Below are 22,142 nucleotides of genomic sequence, written 5' to 3'. Positions count from 1 at the left end.
TTCAAACCTGAAAGAAGGAATTGAGTGAATTTTTTGTCTGGATGATTTTCCAGTTCACTAGCTAGAGAAGAAATAATGATAGGAGAAGAAAGATACTTTTGTAACTTTATATTAAGGTTAGCAGACGAGCGGCGAACAGGGCATATAGATTGTGCATGAGCTCCACCACAGAAATTACAGACTTGGAGGAAGCGGCATCGATGTCTGATGCAGCCTGATGTAAACTTTTACACATTTGTCTGCCTGAAACTGAAGTGAAAATCTGGTCACGATCGCTTCTAGAGCGAGGAGTGTATGAAGTGGATTTTGGAGCTTGAGATGTCACTAGATTGGTTGAAGGATCGGGGTTGGTTAGGGGACATTCTGAGGTTGAATGAACAATGGACCTGCAGATGGTGCAGGAGAGGCTTCGAACTCCTAGAAAAACTCGGTTGCACAATTCGAGGTCTAGAGCTCCCCAATAAGGACATTGGTTCCAGTGGGTGACGCAGGCTGAGCATTTGGCCTCGAAAAGCTTATGGTAGCTATAAAAATGACTACCTCCAAACGAGAGACTGAGCTCTGCTATGATGGAGAGGTAGTCATTTAGTTCCCTGCATCTGTTAGGAAATAACTTCTGTGTATCTACCAAAAGTTATGCAGAATTCTGCCAGTGTGAGAACACATTTGGTTTGAGGTATGGAATTTATTAGACTGATGGTTAAAGGGCCACAGTCAAAAGAGCGGTGGGATTCATTGGCGGGAACTGAAGTTAGCAGAGAAGGAAGATCAGTATCTGCACCTGATAAAATTAGGGAACGGAGGTGAGTTGAGACTGGAGGTGGATCCATGGCGACTGCGTTGGGAGGAGCTGGAAGAAGGACTGCTGTGGCGAGAGAATGGGCTGGCAAGTGGATTAGACTTGAGGAAGAAGATGGATGCTGGGCAGGGGGCCCTAGAAGTGACTGGAGTCCGAGATGGCTAGGAGGAGCTTAAGCGAGAGAAGGGGGAGGGTTAGCAGGCAAGAGGGGGGAAAGGGTCCTTTGCGGAGGCAACCTCACGCTAGGGACTGAACTAGGGGGAATGTTTGAGAGGGCTTGACGTAGGCTGTTGACGGACCATTTTGAAATGGGTGGAATCGGAGGAATTGTGGCAGCAGTATGAGGACGAAGTGCAGTTACCACTGGCGATTTTCAAGGTGGAGGAGAGAGTAGTCTTCTGGAACGTGGTTTGTATGAGCGCTAGATTTTGCGACCAAAGCGCTCAGAGGGAGTCTCCTTGTTTGGATGCGTGTGTTCCGATGATACGCAAGTTGCGACTGTTGGTGTCTCGGGACAGGAGAAAAGTTCGTCATCTGAAGGAAAAAGCTGGAGGTTCGGTGAGTTTGACATGGTTCTGAACAACACTACCAGATGATGCTGGAACAGCTGAGACTGGAGAGAGGTAAGCAGCTGCTTATATACTCTGGCTGTTGATTGAAAGATTAGATGGGCTCGCTCCTCCCTAACTTACGTTTATGAACTTCATTAATCACAAATTCAACCAACAACACCATCAACAACATCCCACTTCCAGATCAGCCTCGCTGTGTTTTTGAAAGATGCACAGTTCCAGCCTCAGTCAACCATGAGGCACATGGCACGAGGCGTTCAATTAGGACGGGGCCATCTGTGAGAAAGACAGAGAGAGAGAGAGAGAGAGAGAGAGATGCATAGGCACAACATGCGTCTCAATGTAACACCTGTAAGTAGCTAATGGTCTTTGATGTTTCAATAGCCATTGTTTATAATTGCTAGCTGGAGGGAAAGCAACTTTCTACACTCACCCGGTATGTTCAGAGCTGATGAGATGTCTCCCCAGCTCTTCTCTTTGTCGCTGTATGTTTTTTATGATACATAAAAAAGGCAGTCGTGTTGCTGCTACATTTCGACCAGCCGTTCCTCCATCTCCACTGTCCAACAGACCCATCAGTGGCGAGCGGTGACTTTTTTAACAGGGTATGCTGAGTGCTCCTCTCCCTCCTCATCGCTTTTAGGACACACTCAAAGAGGAAAACACCGTGGCAGGTGTCGATTTAAAAGTATGCACATTCCTACCTTAGGTTATTTGTAAATGAAATTCATCTCCAATCCTTCTTCTGTCGTTTCAGGTTTATCCATAGTTATTCGAATGCTAGAAAACAGCTGATTTTCCAAGTAAAAACTGCCAAATAGTTACGTTATGATACGTAATATTCAGAGCGTGGGGAGATGGGGGATTCCCTCGGTCTACCCCTCTCTACCTCCTTTTTCCCCATTTATTTTTTATTCCCAGTGAATAGGAGTTAAAACTCCCACCCGGATGACAATAATAGACCATGTAAAATACCAAAAAAATAAAATAAAATAAATAATAATATCTTTAAAATATTGCCAAGTAACGTTGCTGTCACGGTGCACACAGCAGGGAGGAACAAGGAACACGCAGACGAGGATAAACTTCAAAATAGTAGTCTTTAATGGTGACATCAGGACAGGGCAAGACAAGGCAAGGTTCACACAGCCAGGAACACCAGGGAATAACGAGTAGACCAGACGAAAACTAACTAAACAGGCAGGAACTAAATACACATGACAATCACTGATAATTACTAAAACACAGCTGGACAAGACTTAACTAATAATCACACTTAACAAGGACAGGAACAAGACCAAATATGGACACAAGAGGCGGGAACACATGACACACACCACAGAGGACTGACAGTTGCAAACAACAATAAAATCACAGAAGGACTTTAACTGTAAGCGACACAAGTATACAGAAAACAAAGGTATTGTTTCCTATTTTTTCCTGATGTTTGTTATTATTTCAAATTTTATATACATTTTTATAAACTTTTTTTATTTATTTACTACTTAGGCATGTTGACAATAACGCCATCAACATTGTCTATGACCAGATATGTTTTTAGTGGACTTTCAAAATTTGCTTTGCTTGAGAAAGCATGAAAATATACAGTTATGATGTTTTTTTCTTTTTGTTTTTTCATATGATTTCATCAGGTTAGTTTTGCATCGAACACAATGTAATTTTCAGCAATCGAGATCTGGCAGCAACAGCGCATTTTTCCACTTGGGCAAGCGCTTCGTGGAAAATGACCATTATTTTTAAATAAATAATTTTACATACTTATTCCCAACAATTTATTAAGATTTAATCTCAATTGATCAACTTAAAATCATGATTATATTCATTAGCCCGTGAACTCATTCTCTCAGACTGCCTGGGTATGCGGCGCATTCGCAGCTTATATGGACGGAACGCCACTGAGACCCATACTTGCTTCGTGGTTCTGTCACTTCTGTCTCCCTGTAGGCTTGCCTCTCATTGGCTATTGTGAAATTACTGAGGTAATCATAGCCATAATCTTTAAAAATCCTAAATATCAAACATGTTTGACATTATTGGGGTGGCCCTAATGTGTCTGTGAGCAGATCGGGAGGTATAAGATTCGATCTGTGAACCCTTCACATTACCAGATAATCTGCACCAAACATCGGAACCGACCAATGTCCTGGACAAGATTTTTCCCTGATTCTCGGGAGGGGAAAATCAGGGATAATCAACTTAAAACTCCTATAATCTGAGCCTGGTCTAAACCAGTTAAAATAAACGTGACAATAGATTTGCTATGCATACTAATTAATGCAATTAATACCTAAATAATTTCAATAGAGTTGTCAGAAAACAATGAAATCAATTTTGAGGCATAACTGAGATTTTCATATTTCAGTAATGTAACTGTTAAGTAGGATGATTTTTTATGATGAGTTGAGTTTGTGATAAACATCTCATAAGCTGATTTTAGACAACACTACTGTATGTGTCAGGCAATGTTTTTGCTCCTTTTCTTTCTGTGTTTGCTTTGTGTTCAGTTCATGTTTGCCTTGATTCCTGTACTGCCTTGTTTGTCACTGCCTGGGTCTTCACCTCTCCCAGCTCCACCTCGGTTAGTCGTCCCCCTGGATCTGCCCAAACTCACCATCCTGGCTCCTCCCTCCATCTCCTCTGCCATGGGCTCGTCTGTGGTTTCTTCAACCACAAGTTCCTCCATGGGCTCTTCTTCCACTGACTTACCTGTCACTTACCTGTTGGATTTACCTGTGATTTCCTTATTGTACTCTCCGTTACTCCAGTGTAATCTCTCCAGAACCTCGTCTCTGTGATCCTTGTCCTCCACATTCACCCACAGACAAGACTGTCAGTTGTTGACATCAACATTCATCACTGTTTGTTTTCTCTATTTCATCTTCACTCACAACCTAACACTGTTTTGTTTTAATAAAACCCTGCAGTTGAGTTCATCACTCGTCTCATCTGCAGTTCTGTGACAAAGTCACACTACAGTACATATCCAATTCCCAAAAGTATTTCACGTGTACTACCCATGCACATTTATTATTAAATGCTTAAACTTAGAAAAAAATAAATAAAATGAACCTGCTTTTTCTTATAATAAAAGTGTGGCTGCAGTGTGGCTCTAGACACATGCAAAGTAGTCATATTATAATATTATACTGTAGTTCTATATTATTCTTGATTGCAATATTGTGAGCAGTAAATAACATTGATGCCCATCTAAACATAATTGTCTTAAATGAGAGAGAGAGAGAGAGAGAGAGGCTCTGTTAGGATATAGGGAAAATCTGATATCTTTGTGTGTGGCATTCTCACATGTGTTTCTGAAGTATCTTCATCCCTGAGGGGCTCATTACTTTGTTTCTGAGAGATCACATTTAAAGCTTAATGTCCTCACATCGCTCTCTCCTGGCGTCTTTCTCCAGCTTTACTGTGTGTAGTTTAACATTTGATAAATGTATGCATTCAGCAGGACAATGTCTGCAATATTTCATTCATTGGTATATATCGTGAATACCTGGAGAATTAGATATTAATTAAAAAGAATAAATGGACATGGCCTTACTTTGTCGCAGAGATTACATTGGAGATATTCAGGCACAGATAGAGTATGAAGCCTCAGCTGGATCATGCAATTTAATCAAATCATAGATGTTCAATCACACATACACATTTATTGCTATTACACTTGATATTTATATCCTCCCCATTTGTACATGAAAGCAAAATTAAATATGCATGCAAGTAATGTCACTTACAAAAATATTTACTTTGTAATTGTGAGGTTTATGTTGTTTTTATGGGCTTTTAGTCTGTATCGTTGTTTCCCTGTGTTCCTGTTTCTTATCTTTCTCTTAGTGTCACACCACTGTTTGTAATTCAGACATGAATGACTCAGAATGATCATTCAAATAGGAAAAATCTTTACTCTGTGAAACCAAGACACACAGATGAACACTAACGCAAATAACAGTAACTTAGTCAAGCACCAGCAAGGAACAACTAAAACTCAGGGCTATATATACACAAGGGAAACTAAACTAGCCACAGATGAAGATCATAGGCAACCATGGAAGCAAACAGGGACACAATCAGTAACCTAGCTGTCAGGCTTATGTTGGTTTTTATGGACTTTCTGGCTATGTTCAGTCTGCAAGCAAATCTGATTTTTTTCTCAAATCAGATCTTTTCAGGCAGACTGTTCACACTATTCATTGCAATTGATAAAATCAGATTTGTGTGTCTAGGCATAACCAACTTATCTGCATGGGCTGCTTTAGTTATGACGCAGACGTACCCATGTTATTGATGAGGCTTTTAAAATGTAGAGGTGCATGATCTCGCTCTCCAAATCACACCCTGTCGAGTCATGGTGCAGAAATCTGATGGAGGAGACTGGTATATATTGTGATGTTTAGTGCTGTAGTTTGAATACTGTATGAATACTTCTGACATTTGTCACCGGTTTTGATGTTATTATGGTGTGATCTGATTTGAGCATCTAGAGCACCCAGACTGAGATGTATCTGTAACAATATGATTCAAATTGCATTTCAAACCACCTCCATAAAAAATCTGATTTTGTCCTCCAGGACCACCTGACCTTGGAACCAGCAGACTTGTAACCTATGGGACCAATGGATATTGAGACCACCAGGACCACTGGTGTTGGGACTGCTGGAGATTGTGAGGCATAAGGATCTCTCCTCCTCTATTTGCAAGGCTGATGATGTGAGAACAGCTTTCTCGGAGCGGCTGCAGTCTGTTTGTTTGATTACAAAAGTGTATACAAGTTTAATATTAAATATAGGACCTTTCTATGACTTTAGAATAGTATAGGATTAATTATTTGATAACAATTGCACTGACAATTTTCTAACCAATAAAATATTTTAGAGTTGTGGAACTAGGAAAAAATATATTGAATAGGTTTTATGAAAGTTTGAATTTGCTTTACTTATTTATTTATTGCTTGCTTGATTGATTTATTGTTGGGTGTGATTACATTTTTGGGATTGAAACATTGTTCGTGCGACTATATTGTGAAATATGGCAGTAAGATGTAAAACCATTATACCATCTGGGAGAAATGAGGTCTGGCTGAGACACACTAGTGGTGACAATGCAGCAGTCTTTTTTTTACAGTAATTTATTCAGTTATTGAACAAAATGATACTGTTTGCAATTATTTCACATTAACATGCAGATTTCAAACATTACATTTTTTTGGCAATATTTTACAGTGTAGTATTCAACACAATTAACTGTCAAAAGAACAAAATGTCCACAATTTTGCAAATGTACCTGTTAGAGATGATGTAGAGGGATATCGTAGTTGTTTCATTTTTCTGGTTATTTTTACAGTATACTGAATACTAAATGCATAACACTGTTAACCTTCTCATGGAGCATTAAACCAGACTGAAATGTCTCCATAGTGGGGATGTTGTTGGAAAGAGTTGTCATGGAAACAGTGTTGGATAGGATCACAGCATTATTTAGTATGATGACAGCTCTTCACCAAATATTTGTTTAGAGGTTACAGTGAGAGTGTTTTGGAGGACAAATGCATATCTCATTAACCTAGAATGGTCTGATGTTACTTAGAACTCTCACACACGGAAACATTCACACATTCACAGGCTTTTTTGTACCATTATAAATAAGTACAAGAACATGCTTTTGAATTGTTCAGAAAATCAGATCATCATGACTGTTGCATACATAGAGATGTAATTCATCTTCAGTGCTGTGATTATATTGGATTTTCATGTAAATTAATGTTAATTTGCAATGTAATGTAATACTTCGGCTCTTTTTTGACTCTTTGTCTACACCTGCATTGTAGTATTGTTGATGAAAGCTTGATCAGGAATGATGTTGGGCTTAGACCTAGACGCCACCACAGTGTTTGATATCCAAAAACATAAGATTAAACTGAAGCAGAAAAAAACAACAATAGGTATATATATGATAAGTAACATTGCTATTAAGAATCCTTCATACCGTGGTGAATTGGAAAAAGGCAAGAACACAAATTTGGATACAGGTTTTTTTTTTTTTTTTTTTTTTTTATGTACTCACCAATAATGGAATTTTGTTCATTTTTAACCAAAAAAATATATCATAGTGCAGCTTTTAGACATTTCTAACAACATTTCAAACTACTAATTTTCACACTAATGGTTTTTGAATGATTGGTTTAATTGAATATACTGTCAAAGAGTCTCAGGAGTTTTGAGGTTTGAAAACTATCAAATACTACTGACTAGTGCAGTTGAGGTTTACATATACCTTGCAGAATCTGCTAAGTTTTATTTAGTTATTTATTTTGAATAGAGTGATCATAATGATCATTGCTTGTGCCTCTTCAGTCAACAGAACAAATAGATTTGTCCCCAGAATGGTGCAGTTCCAGCATCTACCAACAGGGGCTAATGGGGCAGCACAAACCAGCCAAACCCTGAGTGCCTGTAAGTCTCTATCACCCACCCTCTGTCATCTTCTGTCATCTTCGGTTTTCATCTGTGCTGTCAGATGCTTCGATTTAGATGTTTGACAGCAATAAAATGGTATTCCCTCTCTCCAGTCAATAAATATTTTATTTACTGTCTCCTTAATGGCCCGTCAAATAAATTCATGAAGACTTGCTACTCTTCACAAGGTTAGGTTAAACTTCACCTCTGACAAATTTACCAAATATTAATGTAATTGCAGCTGTAATTTGTAAACCAATAGGGATAGCAAACTAAACTCTAAATATAGATGGGTACAGGTTATATAGGTGAAATAGGTTTAGCCATTAGTGGTAATAAAGTGAAATAAAAGAGATAAAGAACGTAAAATGCTACATATTTGTTAACTGTAATTAGTTAACTGTAAGGTATCCTACCACACAGTAGTTCTATTATTATATTATATTATAAAGCTATTAGTGAGTTTTTACACCAGTGTTTATATTTATATGCAGTGTTCCAGTCAGAGTATAGATAGTATCTGACATTCACCAGCATGTAGAAACACATGACAAAAGCTGTTTAGTAGGAACACAGCAACAATATAATGAGTCTGTATTTTCCTGCTGTCTTCTCTGCTTTACCCCGTGAGACCAGAACATTTGTCTAGGCAGAAATGATGTTTTATTAACAAGTTTCGGGAGGAGCACGATCAGATAATCAACTAATTTGGCGCAGGTGCAACTCGTTTAGCTAACTATCACTAGCACATTACGTATATATATGCAGCCTGCCTACCTCTGTCCAATGACAGTTTTCCAGCATCCCTCCTCTACCCCAACTCCTTGCCCCTAATCTATCTTTATCCCATATTAGAGATAGGGGGAGTTCTCTGGGTTCGGGCAATATTCCGGGCTCGGAGCCCTCCCCCGGGATAGCACGCCAAAATATGCTTACTATTTGCTATCAGATTAGATGTAAGGGTGAACTCGTGAAGTGCTCTTGTCAGCGAAAGACAGAAGGAGAAAAACAACACCAGTCTTAATGAATTTAGCTGATCAGACAATTACTTCCAGTTAATTACACAACATCTCGTTCTGGAGTAACAGTGAGTTTTTACTGGAGAAACATTTCAAAGGTCAGTGGGGATTTTATGGCACTGGAATAAATATCTGTAATTATATAATGAAATATCTAAAAAGCTGTGACATCTATGAGCTAACTGGACAATGTTAATGAGCAAGATCTTCACTCCTTGGTCTCTGAAGATATTTTTGTTTAATTATTTAATAAATAGAATATGTCCTGCCAGGGATGGACTAAACACAGGACATTATAGTCTCTCCTTCATTTACAGTCTTAAATGTCTGTCCTTAACCTTTAGATCCCATAGTCTGCAATGCCTATAACATTCACATATTGTTGGCATCTATGGTAATTTAAGCAGATGGCAGTGCCAGGAAAGGTCAGTTACAACAGACAAGTTCTGTCACATGCATGTACAATTACTGCTAACCTGCCCTCTGCATTTAAACAATATTCTCAGCAACAAGCAGTTTGACTAAACATTAGAAGTCATGTGCAGATAGATATCCTGACAGTCTAACATTTGTATGTTATTGATGAACGCAGGTGACATCATGACAATATCTTATAGATAAAACTATTAGGGATGGGAATCGGCAAGAAAATGTCAATACAATATTAGCTTTATTAGATATATTTTGAACTTTTACTCTTTTATTTTTATTTATTTATTTATTTGTTTGGGTTTAAATATCTATAATAATGAATTAACTGAATGCTAAAATACATTTGACCTTCTCAGATTTGCTCTGAAGGGTGGTCAATCCCCTCCATGAAAATATTCATGTGAAATATATAATTCAAAAATATGGTTTCCGACCTTGAGAATACTGATACAGTATTGATATTTCTCCCCATTCACTAAACTACCAGAGGATACTGATGAAATTTATTTCTCCCACATTTTGCCAGTGTGTTTCAAATCACTAATCATGTCAAAAAGGTCAAAAGGTGTATAACAATGAAATGTACACCAGTGTATATACTAAAAAAATTAAATAAAATAAAAAAATAAAAATAACTACATAGGCTAACTCAGCACATAAGAACAGTGGCATGATGTTTTTATTCATTTTTATTTTTTATTTGAGCTCCATCAGCATGTTACAGGAACATTATATTGCCGTTTACAGACATTGTCAGGGACTATTTATTTCTAGCAGAAGGATGGCATTTAATGATATTGTGAATCTTTCATTGGAGGAAGGTGTAGTACCAGCAGATATGAAGACAGCTAAAATTATTTGCTATTTACTAAAGCTGTGTGTGAGTGTAATGCGTTTTTGTACGCCGATAATGCTGCTTTATTAGTTTCAGATTAGGAGACTAATAACATTCAGGAGAAGTTAGGCGAGGAGTTTAGGTGAAGGATTGGCTGTCGGAAAATAAGCTTTTATTAAGGAAAACAGAATCTGTTCTTTTGGGTATAAATTTAACTTATGAAAGTTAGATGATTTAACAGTCAGCGTTGATGATTATGTACTAGTTAATCGGTCAGGTATCTGGGTTGTGTTCTGGATAATAATTTGAGTGGTGTAAGTACGGCCTGAAAAGTTTTGGGAAAAGTTTAATGCTAGAATCAATTTTATAGCTAGATATGATGGGGTTTTTTTTTTTTTAGATAGAAACGTTTAAACATACTTGCCACAGGTCTAGTTCAGTTTTCTAGTATGTGGATGGTAAAGTCACACAGTAAATTGATGAGATTAGTTTTAGGATTACACAGTTTTAGTCATGTGGAAAATATACACTTTCAGTAGCTTGGTTGGTTACCTATCGAAAGAAGATTATTATTCCAACAAAATTATTAATAATAAAGCCCCAGTGTATTTTAATTATTTTTACGGGTTAATGTAAGGCATGGACATATTAGTATTTTGGACCTTAGTTTATGTAGGTGTAAGACTTTATATGGTCAAAGGTTGTTTAAATATTCAGGAGTGGAATACGCTGACTTTAGATATTAATTAAGGTTTTAGCAGATTGTGATGGTTTCAGTTTAAGAGTGATGAGATTGTTTTTAGATAGGATGTCTTCATAGAAATTGATTAGTATTTTGTGAATGTTTTTGTAACTTGAATTTATGTAATTCTGATAATCTTGATTGTATGTATTAAGTGTGGAGATGCATGCCAAATGAATCGTCATCTCTAGTATCATGCACCACAAAGTAAAGGACCTCATTGGAAATTCAATGTTAATGCAACTTTATTGTGTTATCCTAGACAGATATTTTGGGTCAAATAACCTCAAACTCATTTAACTTTAAAAAAGTAACATATTAATACATATATTCTGCCATTAATATATGTATTGTGTGGTAACAATTTTATAAAAGCAATAAAAGCTTTATATATATATATATATATATATATATAAGCCCCAAGAAGCTGTGGTTTACCATGAATTTAAAACAGCTTATAATGTTTTTTTTTTTTGTTTGTTTAGTTTTTTTTGAACAATGTCCCTTAGCTGTTGTATATTAATTGAAAACCACAGCTTCTTGGAGACAACTACAAGTTATTTGGGCCTACCTGTTGGACAAATGCACTGAAAAACTGCACATTTTCCTGTCTCAAATACTAAAAAATGCTATTTTCTTCAAACTACATAAAAAGCTTTGTCAGACCAACAAAATTACCCCAAATGTCGTCCCAACTAGTCAAACACAGTTGTCTCAACAAAGAATTTCATATCGTTGAAATGTTAAGGCATTGTGAGTTCCCAGCATGCATTGCAGCATGGATAAATTATGCAGTTACTGTTATAGGATTATTGTTTTGCTGTTTGCTGACTTCATTTAAGCTTTTTTGTTGTTGTTTTATCGTTATTGTTAGTTATTTGTTGTACTGTGATGTAAACAGCTCATCTTGTTCAACCACTTATGTCCATTTCCTGGATATCTTTGTCTTTGTTTGTAAAATGACTTAAAAGACTATGTTGTCTACTTATTAGACTAAGTTATCCATTAAAGTTTGTCATTTGTAAACAAACATAAATTAGATAATGTAGTGATTTTTACACATTCTTTTCCCCCCCAGGAAACACACACACAAAAAAAGAAAAAAACCCTCAACAACAGTAATTGTTGTTTCAGTTGCTGTGACAAGAATTTTTCTATTAGCAAAATAATACAATCAGCATTACATGAACAAACTAATTTACATTGGCTAAACAAAGTAGTTAACAGAGAAGAACTAAAAGCCCATTGTTGAGAGAACTCAAAATTATGACTGCATCAAGTTACCTAATTTTTTTTTTTTACGTTTTCTCAACTATTTACTTTTTACAGTGTGCAAACTAGAAAACACTTGGATAAAGCTTTACATTACTATCCCCAGTTGCCTGGGGCCTCGTTTACAAAATGTTGTGCAGAAACCATCCTGAATTTGATCTTACGTTCATTTCTCAAATATGCGTACGTGCGATTCATGAAATGAACATACGTACAGAAAACACATGTACGCCTCTCTTTCAAATGTGAAATCTATGAATCGCAAATGAACGCAGCAGAATGAACCCCTAATTAATGTCATTAACATGTAAAAGATCACCAGTCATCGTCCAAATCCTTTAATTTAGAACAGCGAGCTGCAAGAACATTTTACATTTCCAAAAATGAAAAAGTGACGCTAAATTTTTACAAATATGAGCACTGGTGTGGATTTAAGCGTACGCATGCTTTATAAATGAGGCCCCTGGTGAAGAAACGGTGCAGATATTACATACTTTATTGACATTCAGGACTTACTCTATGCAGATATACAAGAAAATGAATAAGAGATAGTTTCGCCGAAGGAGCCAGACGTGCAACTCAAGAACAAATAAACAACACAAGAATAAATAAAGCAACTGCCGCTTGAGCTAGATGTCAATCTTCTACTAGTGTGGATGAATGCAGTGTGACATTTCCAGGTGAGTAAGATCACTCGGTCTATCCTGATACACACTGTATCTGCAGCTGAACTTCAGGCGCCTCTGGCACAGAACACCGTCCTTTCTCTTTCCTTTTCCATCTGTCCTTATCCTGCCCTCTCACCGTGACAGGACATGTTTGGATGAAAAGCATTCAAATGCAGTCTTTCAGCTCTCATTAATTCTGTTTTGGTTCTTGATGATGATAAGAGATTTCCACCGTGGAGCCCAGCAGAGCTGAGTCTCAGCGTGACAGGGAGATCAGCACCGAGGAACGGGCTTTTCTGTTTTTAGTTGTGGTTAATTGACTGCACTGAAATCTGCCGTTAAATCTGGGGTTGTTCTGCTGGAATGACTGCATTTGTTCCCTTTGCCCCATAAGGGGTCGTCTAACATGCGTCATAACCATAAAAATTCATGGAAGGGAAATGAGGCATAATTATTTCATGCAGTTGGGGATAAAAAAACATGGTGGGTAATTGGCAATTAATCCAGTGTTCATCAAGCCTAGCTAAAGGTGGGGGTTGTGGTAGAGGATGAATCTGGCCTTGTCTCCATGGAAACGAAGGATGCGGACAGAACATAAAAGAGTGTCCAGCAGCCTTATGTATATCCTTTGTATTCATATCCAATAAAAGGAGTCTGTCCAACAGACATACACATTCATGTTACTGTAAAGAAAACGGTCTCAGCTGTATCATTTCTTGTTCTTTAGCAGATGAAGCTGCTCGGTTCAACATTTCCAGAGGAGTACAACAGTGCTGAGGGAATTCAGTATCTCTCAAGATACACAGGCTGCTTGCACTTGAATCACTGTCCTATATCTGTCCTCTTTAATGACACACGTATGACCTGACTGTACAGTAGCATACAGAACACCAGTAAATGCATTTGATGTCAGCAAAGAAGTCTGCTGGCAGTGTCGGCACCTTGAGGCACCACATTTAAGAACATGCAAACGTGAATGAGATTTGAGAGTGGTGGCAAAGGAGCATAGCATCTGATAGGACAAAACATTGTTTTATTTTTTTCACAGTGAGATTAAGGGGGGTTTCCCAGAGCTTTTTCTCATTCATGCTCTAAATGCCTTAGCAGCATTGCTAACATAGAAGACTCTCCACCTCTCCACTTGACCAGTGCAGATACATATAGAGATAAACACAAACATGCCAAATGGCCTCATTGATTTTTAGTATCATTTAGCTAGGAGTGTGTTTAACCCTTTGGTGCTCTCTGGTCATTTTTGACTGAAAAAAATGTACGTTTTGGTCTTTCAGAATCTTTCACTTAATTGGAATGGTACAAAACTTTTTTTTTTTTCTTTAATATCAACCTCAAATTTGGAACAACTTTTTTAGATTTATGGATTTGATTTACAGTTTTAGAGTTAAATCGGAAAAGTGTATATTTAATACAAGGAAAAGTATATATTTCAGGAAAGTGTATATTTCATATAAGATTTTAAAACAGTATTTTTGTGTTTTATTTTTTCAAAAAAATTATTTTTAAATTTCGCTTTTTGAAAACTTTTTCACTTTGGCAATAATCTGCCTTTTTAAAAAGAGACCAAAGTCTTCTAATTTTATGACAGTTTAAGTTGGACATTTCATTTTCAGGTCTATGTGATAAATGGGTGATAAATGGATTATAACTACTGCATAATTTAGTACCACAATTTAATTTAGTACCACAAAATCCCCTAAAATACAAAATATTAAATAATAATAATAAATAATAAAAAATATCAAACTAAAACATAATACAATCATTTAATTGAAATAAAAAAATCTGTCAATTTAGACTGCCATGCACTGAGCACTTGAGTGAATTTAGACTTAAATTTACTCAAGCTATATAAAGTCAGTTCAGATCTATTTGTAAAGTGCTATTCACAAAACATATTGTTTCAAGCAGCTTTACTGAGAATGCATGTTTCAAATGTTACAGTCAAGAGGCCCAAAGTGACTGTAAAAATTATATTACAAAAAAGTTATGGAAGTTTAAGTTTATGAAAATATAAAATTAAATTTTTTTAATATTTATATTTTATATAAAATATATATTTTACAAAGCATGTTTCACTCTAAAACTGAAAATCTGAAGAAGTTGTGTTCCAAATTTGAGGTTGATATCTCAAAAAATGAGCTTTCAGTGAAATTTTGTTTGGGCGTTGTCACGAATCCTGTCCCTGCACTTCCGTTCATTCACCACCAGAGGTCACTCGCTCACCACATTGACTCTCACACCATACTTCACACTGGACTGCATTTCCCATCATTCATTGCACTGATTGCACACAAGGCTGATTGCACTAATCACATGCACACCTGATCCTACGCGCACACTGATTATATGCCTTATATAAACCATGGACTTTCTTTCCCTCACTGCCGAGTATTGTATGCTCTTATCGCTCTCCTAGCCTTAGCTACTCTACAGAGCCCCTGATAGTTTTCCTAGTCTTGCCTTGCCTGTTTTGGATTGTGGTTTCCCCTGCCTGGACTTTTGCTTCGTTTTCAGATTACCTCTCTCGTCAAGCCCCTTTGGATACTGTTCGCTGTCGACCGACCCAGGCCCGTTTTGGATTACTCTTTGCCTTGCCTATGATATACCTGTTTGCCATTGCTCGACCCTGCCTGTAATTATGACCATGCCTTTAAATAAAAGCTTGCACATGGATCTGCACGTCTCACGTCTCGTCAGCCGCGTTACAGGCATAGTACCAAGCTTTTCCACTAGTTGACCATCAAACCCCATTAGTAACCATATAAGGGCGGCTCCATTTCCATATATGGTTTGAGTGATCTGAAACATGTTTTTCCATACTTTTCTCAATATTTATGACATAGACATCACATTCAGAAGTATTAAGGGTAGTATGGCAGTATTTGATTTCAATTCAACCTCTAAAAAACACATAAAAGACATGCGACAAGAACCCTGGACATACGTTATAGTTTGTGCCGCATCAAAAATTGAGAACCTATTGTTTTTTCTTAATATTCAAAACACTTTTAGACCTTTTTTTTCTCCAAAAAAAAAAAAAAGGATATTTTGAACACTTGACATGAACATGAATGGAGATTTTTACTGATTTTTCATGATTTCATATATGTATCACTATTTGATGAGTACTCTTCTTACAAATTTATAAATTACAGTTTCTCTGTAAAATATTTCAAATATCAGTCACCAAATATGAAAACTAGAGTCTTTAAGCTTTCAAACGATATATAGTTTGTCAGGATTGCTTTAGGTTCAGACTAAGATATTACTGTTTAAAACATGTAATGGCAAGTGGGCCCGTGATGGTTAACAGGTTAAAGTCATGTAATCAGTTAAACAGGTGAAATTAATTGCTATCCTTATATTATTTTATTTATTATTATTAAGGCAATGATTACAGCTTGTGATCATAACGATAACAATATAAGAATAATATTTGGCAATTTTGTGTCCATCATAAGTTGGCATCATCTGAAGTCTCCAAAAGAGCCACAAATGGAGAAAAAAGCAAGAGTCTGCATCAAATCAAGCTTTCCTTCTGCTAAGAAAAACTATCAGTGCTGTTTTATCTTCTGCCAGACCCACCGCACCATCTCAGATAGCCTCTTTTGTACAGGTGCTCATTATTGATAACCATGTATGGAGTAACGAGAGGTTAATGTTTTCCTTGTATGCATCTGTTTATATGTGTGAATCTTGAGATCTGTGAAAAGGTTTTCTGGGGTCTGGCATGGATCAAATCCAATGGTCAATATTTTTCTTCGTACTTCTGTTCATTTGTTGTTGTAGTCATCGCCAGTACTTTCCCCTGCTATTGGTCATATGCTAGACAAGCAGAAAAGTGACTGAAATAGATGAGGAGTTTTGGAACAGAGCTTTTGTGCATAGATGTTATTTGTAGAAGTGCACCTAGGATTTCAGTAAATAATTAATGGCACACCATTAGAAAGAGTACAGTGAGTGTTCCCCGTGACCTGTGCTCCACAGAGCTGTCATTAATGAGCAGAGCTTGTTATGCATCGGTGTGCTGTGGATCATTGTCTGTTAGGATTGTTTATGGCTAGAGAAGGTCAAACTGTCACTGTGACACAAGGTGATGCTAATCTCAGTGCACTAGACTTTCTCCTACACATAAAGCTAAAAACATATTTTAAGTGCACTGAAAGACTTTAAAAGGAAAAGAGGAACAACAGAACAACATAAGCATTGTCTTACAGGCCAGTTTAGCCAATAATTTAGAATTGGGAACCAAAGATTTTGCTGACTATTAATGCAGACTGTCACTATTTCAATGAGCTTAATAATGTCAAAACAGAATAAAGCAGATCATCTCAGAGCAACACAAAATCTGTTTTTGAATAACTTGGTTGAGTGAATAGTTCAGTGACTCATAAAGTCAGTCACTTGTCGCCACCTACTGGCGTAATGGTGTGACCTGCAACAAAATAAAAATAGAAATGCAAACTTTTGAACTGCGGGTTTCGTCTGGTCAGAGGAGAACTGGCCCCCCGACTGAGCCTGGTTTCTCCCAAGGTTTTTTTTTTCTCCATTCTGTCTCAGAGGGAGTTTTGGTTCCTTGCCGCTGTCGCCTCTGGCTTGCTCAGTTGGGGACACTTAATTTCTAGCGATTATCGCCGAATTGATTGCACAGATACTATTTAAACTAAACTGAGCTAGACAATGACATCTCTGAATTCAATAATGAAATGCCTTTAACTGAAAATTGAGTGTTTAATCTTACCATTATACATTACTGACACTCTATCTTTCAATTTGATACTGTTAAGTGCTTTGACACAATCTGTATTGTTAAAAACGCTATATAAATAAAGGTGACTTGACTTGACCTGCAGAAAAAGTCACCGTAAAATCACCACTAGCACAGAGTCTAACAGTCTGTCTGGATCAAACGTAGACGTGTGTAACAACAGTGTAACACAAACAGTGAAAAGTCTGAGTAGTTATATCAGAACTCTTGTAACAGCACTCAGCCAATCACATTTGAAAACCTAACTATTGTATAAATAAAAGCAGAAAACAGGTTAAGTGTTAAGTTAAATGTACTATACTGAGTTTAACTGTAAGCCATGCACTGATATTCAGTTGTAATATCGTAAACTGCAGACATGTATCATCTTGTTCTATTTATCTTTGCTTTTCAGCATTTCTCTTCTATTCGTATATCTTTTGCTTCAAACTAGGCATTGTGTGATCAAAATGTTGACTCTTCCAATAAATTGCTTAAGATGTTTCATCTGTAAGTCCCTTCTGCTAAGTGAATAACTGTAACCATATCATTGAGACTCAGCATCAGTATTTCTCATCGATCGTCATGCTTTACATTACAATATAACACAAGAAGACAATACACCATACTTTGAAAAACTTGAAGTGGTTTAAGTGCAGAATAAGTGTTAGCTTTACTTTTGGACATCCATGTTTTTGCACATTTTTTTCTTCTTCTTCTAACTAGCACTGTTCAAACAGTGCTCATGGGATGATATGCCAAAAATTGGTTTTATTTTTGGAAGCCATGTCAGTTTTGGTGTCTTCCTGGTTATTTTTAAAACATACTGGGTTTGTTTATGGTGTCACAGCATTGTGCGGCGGTGTGGCTCAAATTGCAGTGCTGGTTCTGTTAGAAGAATCCCATTCTCTCCTGGTTCTGAGAGGCGCTGTGGTAGCGGTTGTCAGGTAGTATCCAGCTCTGTTCTGGCAGACAATGGTTCAAAACGCTCACATAATAACAGCATTGGGTTGCCATGGGTTACAGCCTCCAGTTTTGTGAGGGCAATTATTGTATTCTGAAATTCTTAAAGTGCTTATCCTTCTCTCTGTTAAAAAATGTGTTTTTCTCATTGTCATCACTTAGATCATCTGAAACAAACGTTTTGTTAAAGTGTTTTGATGCTACTAGAAAGAGCTGTGAAGGGGCTTGCAAAATAAATGAGATTATTTTTCCCCGACGTAATCTTGAACTGTTGAGTAAATTATCCTCTACAATAAATTAATTAAATTTATAAATACATTCTAATCTCAAATTCCTGTTTTGAGTTTAATGCACAGATGTTGTTTTGAGATAATATCATCTACCAACAAACTGTGCTGCTCTTTCTGTTGTGGTATAAATGTAAACAGCTGTGTTATTCTGATTTATTGTGGTGTAAATGAGAACCAGAGAGCTCTTCCTCTCCTTCGTGTGGAGGACATTAGATGTCTCATTTAATGCATGTGTTCAGCCTTTAGTGATGTCTTGTTTCTAGCTCCAATGAAGTAGGTGGTGAACAGACTTATAAGTAATTTTAACTGGCACAGATTGCGCTGTGGTGTTTTCTTCATCGTTATAGCTTGGCTGACGCAAAGGGTCTGTATAATGTGTTGTGTATGCTCAGACAGAGAGATTTACCACACAAAAACCAGCTGTAGCTTGTTAATAATTGTGCATGTAGGCATACTTAACGACTGGCACATTTTAGTATTTCTATTCATTCCAAAATAAACAAAAAGCGAAAGAAAAACAAACACCCCATAGCAAAGAAACAAAGTCCCAACAAACAGACAGGATCACAGTGAGTTGGGCTGGAGATGAGGAGCTTCACGAACATGGCTTGGAAGAGGAATCCACTGATAGATGTTAAACAGGCCAACCGAGTTAAAATTCTGCACATGACTCTTTCTCTGTTGACATTACTTTGATATTTTAATATACAGTAATCCCATTATATCATGATCAATGGGGTACATGAACAAATGTTTACTAGCAGCAGTAATTGTGTGAGAGAGGACAGGAGGATGTTTACGTATCGTGAGCATGTTTGCCTGGAGGAGAGGGAATTTGCATACAAGAGCTTTCATTAAAAATCCTGCAGTGTTTGGTCCTTCCTATAGATGACACGAGAGCATAGCGCTTAAAGAATGAGCACGGGAGAAGAGAGAGAGAGCGGTGGGAGAAAGGGAGTTAATTTAAGAGAGAGGCTAGAATCACACATTTAATCCTCTTTACGCTGAGTCATTAAGCAAATGTGATTTTAAAACCAATTTACAGGCAGCAAATACACTCAGCCTTTCATCGTGTCAGAGCTGAGAATTGTGGCTGGAGAAATAAGGAGTGAAGGGTAAGATGGATGTGGACAGATGCAGACACCAAAGAGATGAATCAGATATTGAGGACAAGAGGAGAGAGTATCAGATATCCGATTCATTAACACTCATGAGCTATACTGCTGTACATGGGGAAATACATTAAATATAAATACGAAGAATAAGAAACTTTACTATTAATGTATTGAGTTGTAATTAAAGTTAAATGCCATACCACTCAAGTTGATATAACTGGTCTTTTTTCTCAGTTATGTACTGATTCAACCACAAGGGGGCATAAAGGTGTTGGTGGTGCTTGAACTCAAGATCTGCACTCTAAAAGATATTTATTGAATTCAAGCAGGCCCGTTTTGAATTCGATAAATATTTTTTAGAGTGTGTAATGTTGTGTGATGTTATTTTTGTATATTGTTTTAATATGTATTTGCTGTTAAGACTTTTGGTGACTCGTTTACTACGACGCATGTGACTGTAGAAGAATAAAATGTCATCAGCTTGCGCTAGTTGTAAACTAAAAGAGCATGATAAATCACATTTTGGCAGTTGTAGTTTTTATGAGCGCTGAAAAAAGTGGAAGTGGCGAAAGAGGAAGGCATAAGAGCTTGAGGTAAGCAGGTTTATGTTTTAGCGCCATGTCGCCTTGATTTCATGCCGCATTATTTAGTGGTTGGTAAGTAAACGTGGATCGCACCAGCAAACACTGTGCAATGATCATGCTGTATCGTATAGGCTATCTTTGGTCACAAGACTTTGAACCACTCTCACTGTATGACACAGGACCACCGATTAGGAGCCACGGTCACAGAAATCAGCTTAAGGCAGGTGCTCCTGCAGCTCTAACCCCAATCAAACAAGTGAAGAGTTGGCTACCCCTGGACTAAGAAGTTGAGAAAGATCAGATGGGGTTGAACTATGTAAAGCTTTAAAAACAAATAACAATTTTATTTGTATGAAATTGGACAGATAATCAGTGAAGAGATGATTCAGCAGCCTAGATGCTGCGTTTTGAACTTCCTTGCATAAGGGAATGACCAAGATGTATATAGGCTACAGAGCATTGCCATAGTCAATTCAAGATGATATGAAGGTGTGAATAATGTCCAAATCTCTAAATGAAAATAAAGGTTTTAATTTAGTTTTCAGTCTGAGTTGAAAAGCCTGCCCTTTACCACATCACTTATTTGCTTTGCATAATTTACACCCAAATCAAAAGTAACATTTAAATCAGGTCCAGTTAATTGAACCGCCACAAGTGGACTCAGTGCAAAAATGTCTCAGATTTTTTGCATATCAGAGGGTCTGGATAAATATGTTAATGTAATTCAGTTTTACATGGGTGATACTCACTTTTAAACTAGTGTTTATTGTAACCTTGTATGTGCGCAATGTATTTTAAACTGTATTTGTATATTGAAATTACTTGAAACATTTATCTCTCCACTTAAAAAAAAAAAAAAAAAGTATATTTACCTCTAACAGTCACATTTTGTTTAAGGATTCTTGTTTTGAAGGTGGTTTTCATTTCCCATGGTTTCTGTTTCCTGTGTTCATTTCCTGTCCTTGTTAGTTGCCATGGTTAATTACTCACCTGTGCCTTTTTTAGTTCATCATTCAGTATATATTGTATACTGCATCCCTGTGTATATTGGGAGTTAGTAGACATGTAGTTGCAAATTAATGAGAATTAGTTGACATGTAGTTACAAGTTACTTCTAGCATGTCTAAAGTGGACTATCTGTCACAAACCGCACCTCTGTGGCTCTCTCCGATCGCCACCGGAGGGCACCCTCACCAGAGTACTAATACCATTATGGACCACATTACCCACATGCCCCGTGCATTGGCCTGATTACCTACCCCAGGTGTTTGTCATTTCCATTCCCTATTTAAGCTGTGCTCTTCTCATTTACCATTGCGAAGTATTGTTAGCCCCGGCTACAATTTCTGAGCGTTTCTTCTGATTCTTTGATTCCCTGTGTATTGACCTAGGACTGTTTACTTTTCTCTGATTGCCTGCCTGTTGCCTTTGGACCTTTGAGCTTGCTTCTCCGTCTTTGATTCTCTGCTGCCTGCCCCGACCATAGCCTGGTATCTGTTACTGATTTTGGATTGTGTTTTGTGATTCTCTACGCTGTTGTTTTGACCCTGCCCATCTTGCACCATTAAACTTTTATCGCAAATGGATCCAGACGTTTCTGA

This window comes from Onychostoma macrolepis, chromosome 20, assembly GCF_012432095.1.
Source record: "Onychostoma macrolepis isolate SWU-2019 chromosome 20, ASM1243209v1, whole genome shotgun sequence".
Lineage (NCBI taxonomy): Eukaryota > Metazoa > Chordata > Actinopteri > Cypriniformes > Cyprinidae > Onychostoma > Onychostoma macrolepis.
Note: the sequence above shows the minus strand (reverse complement) of the source record.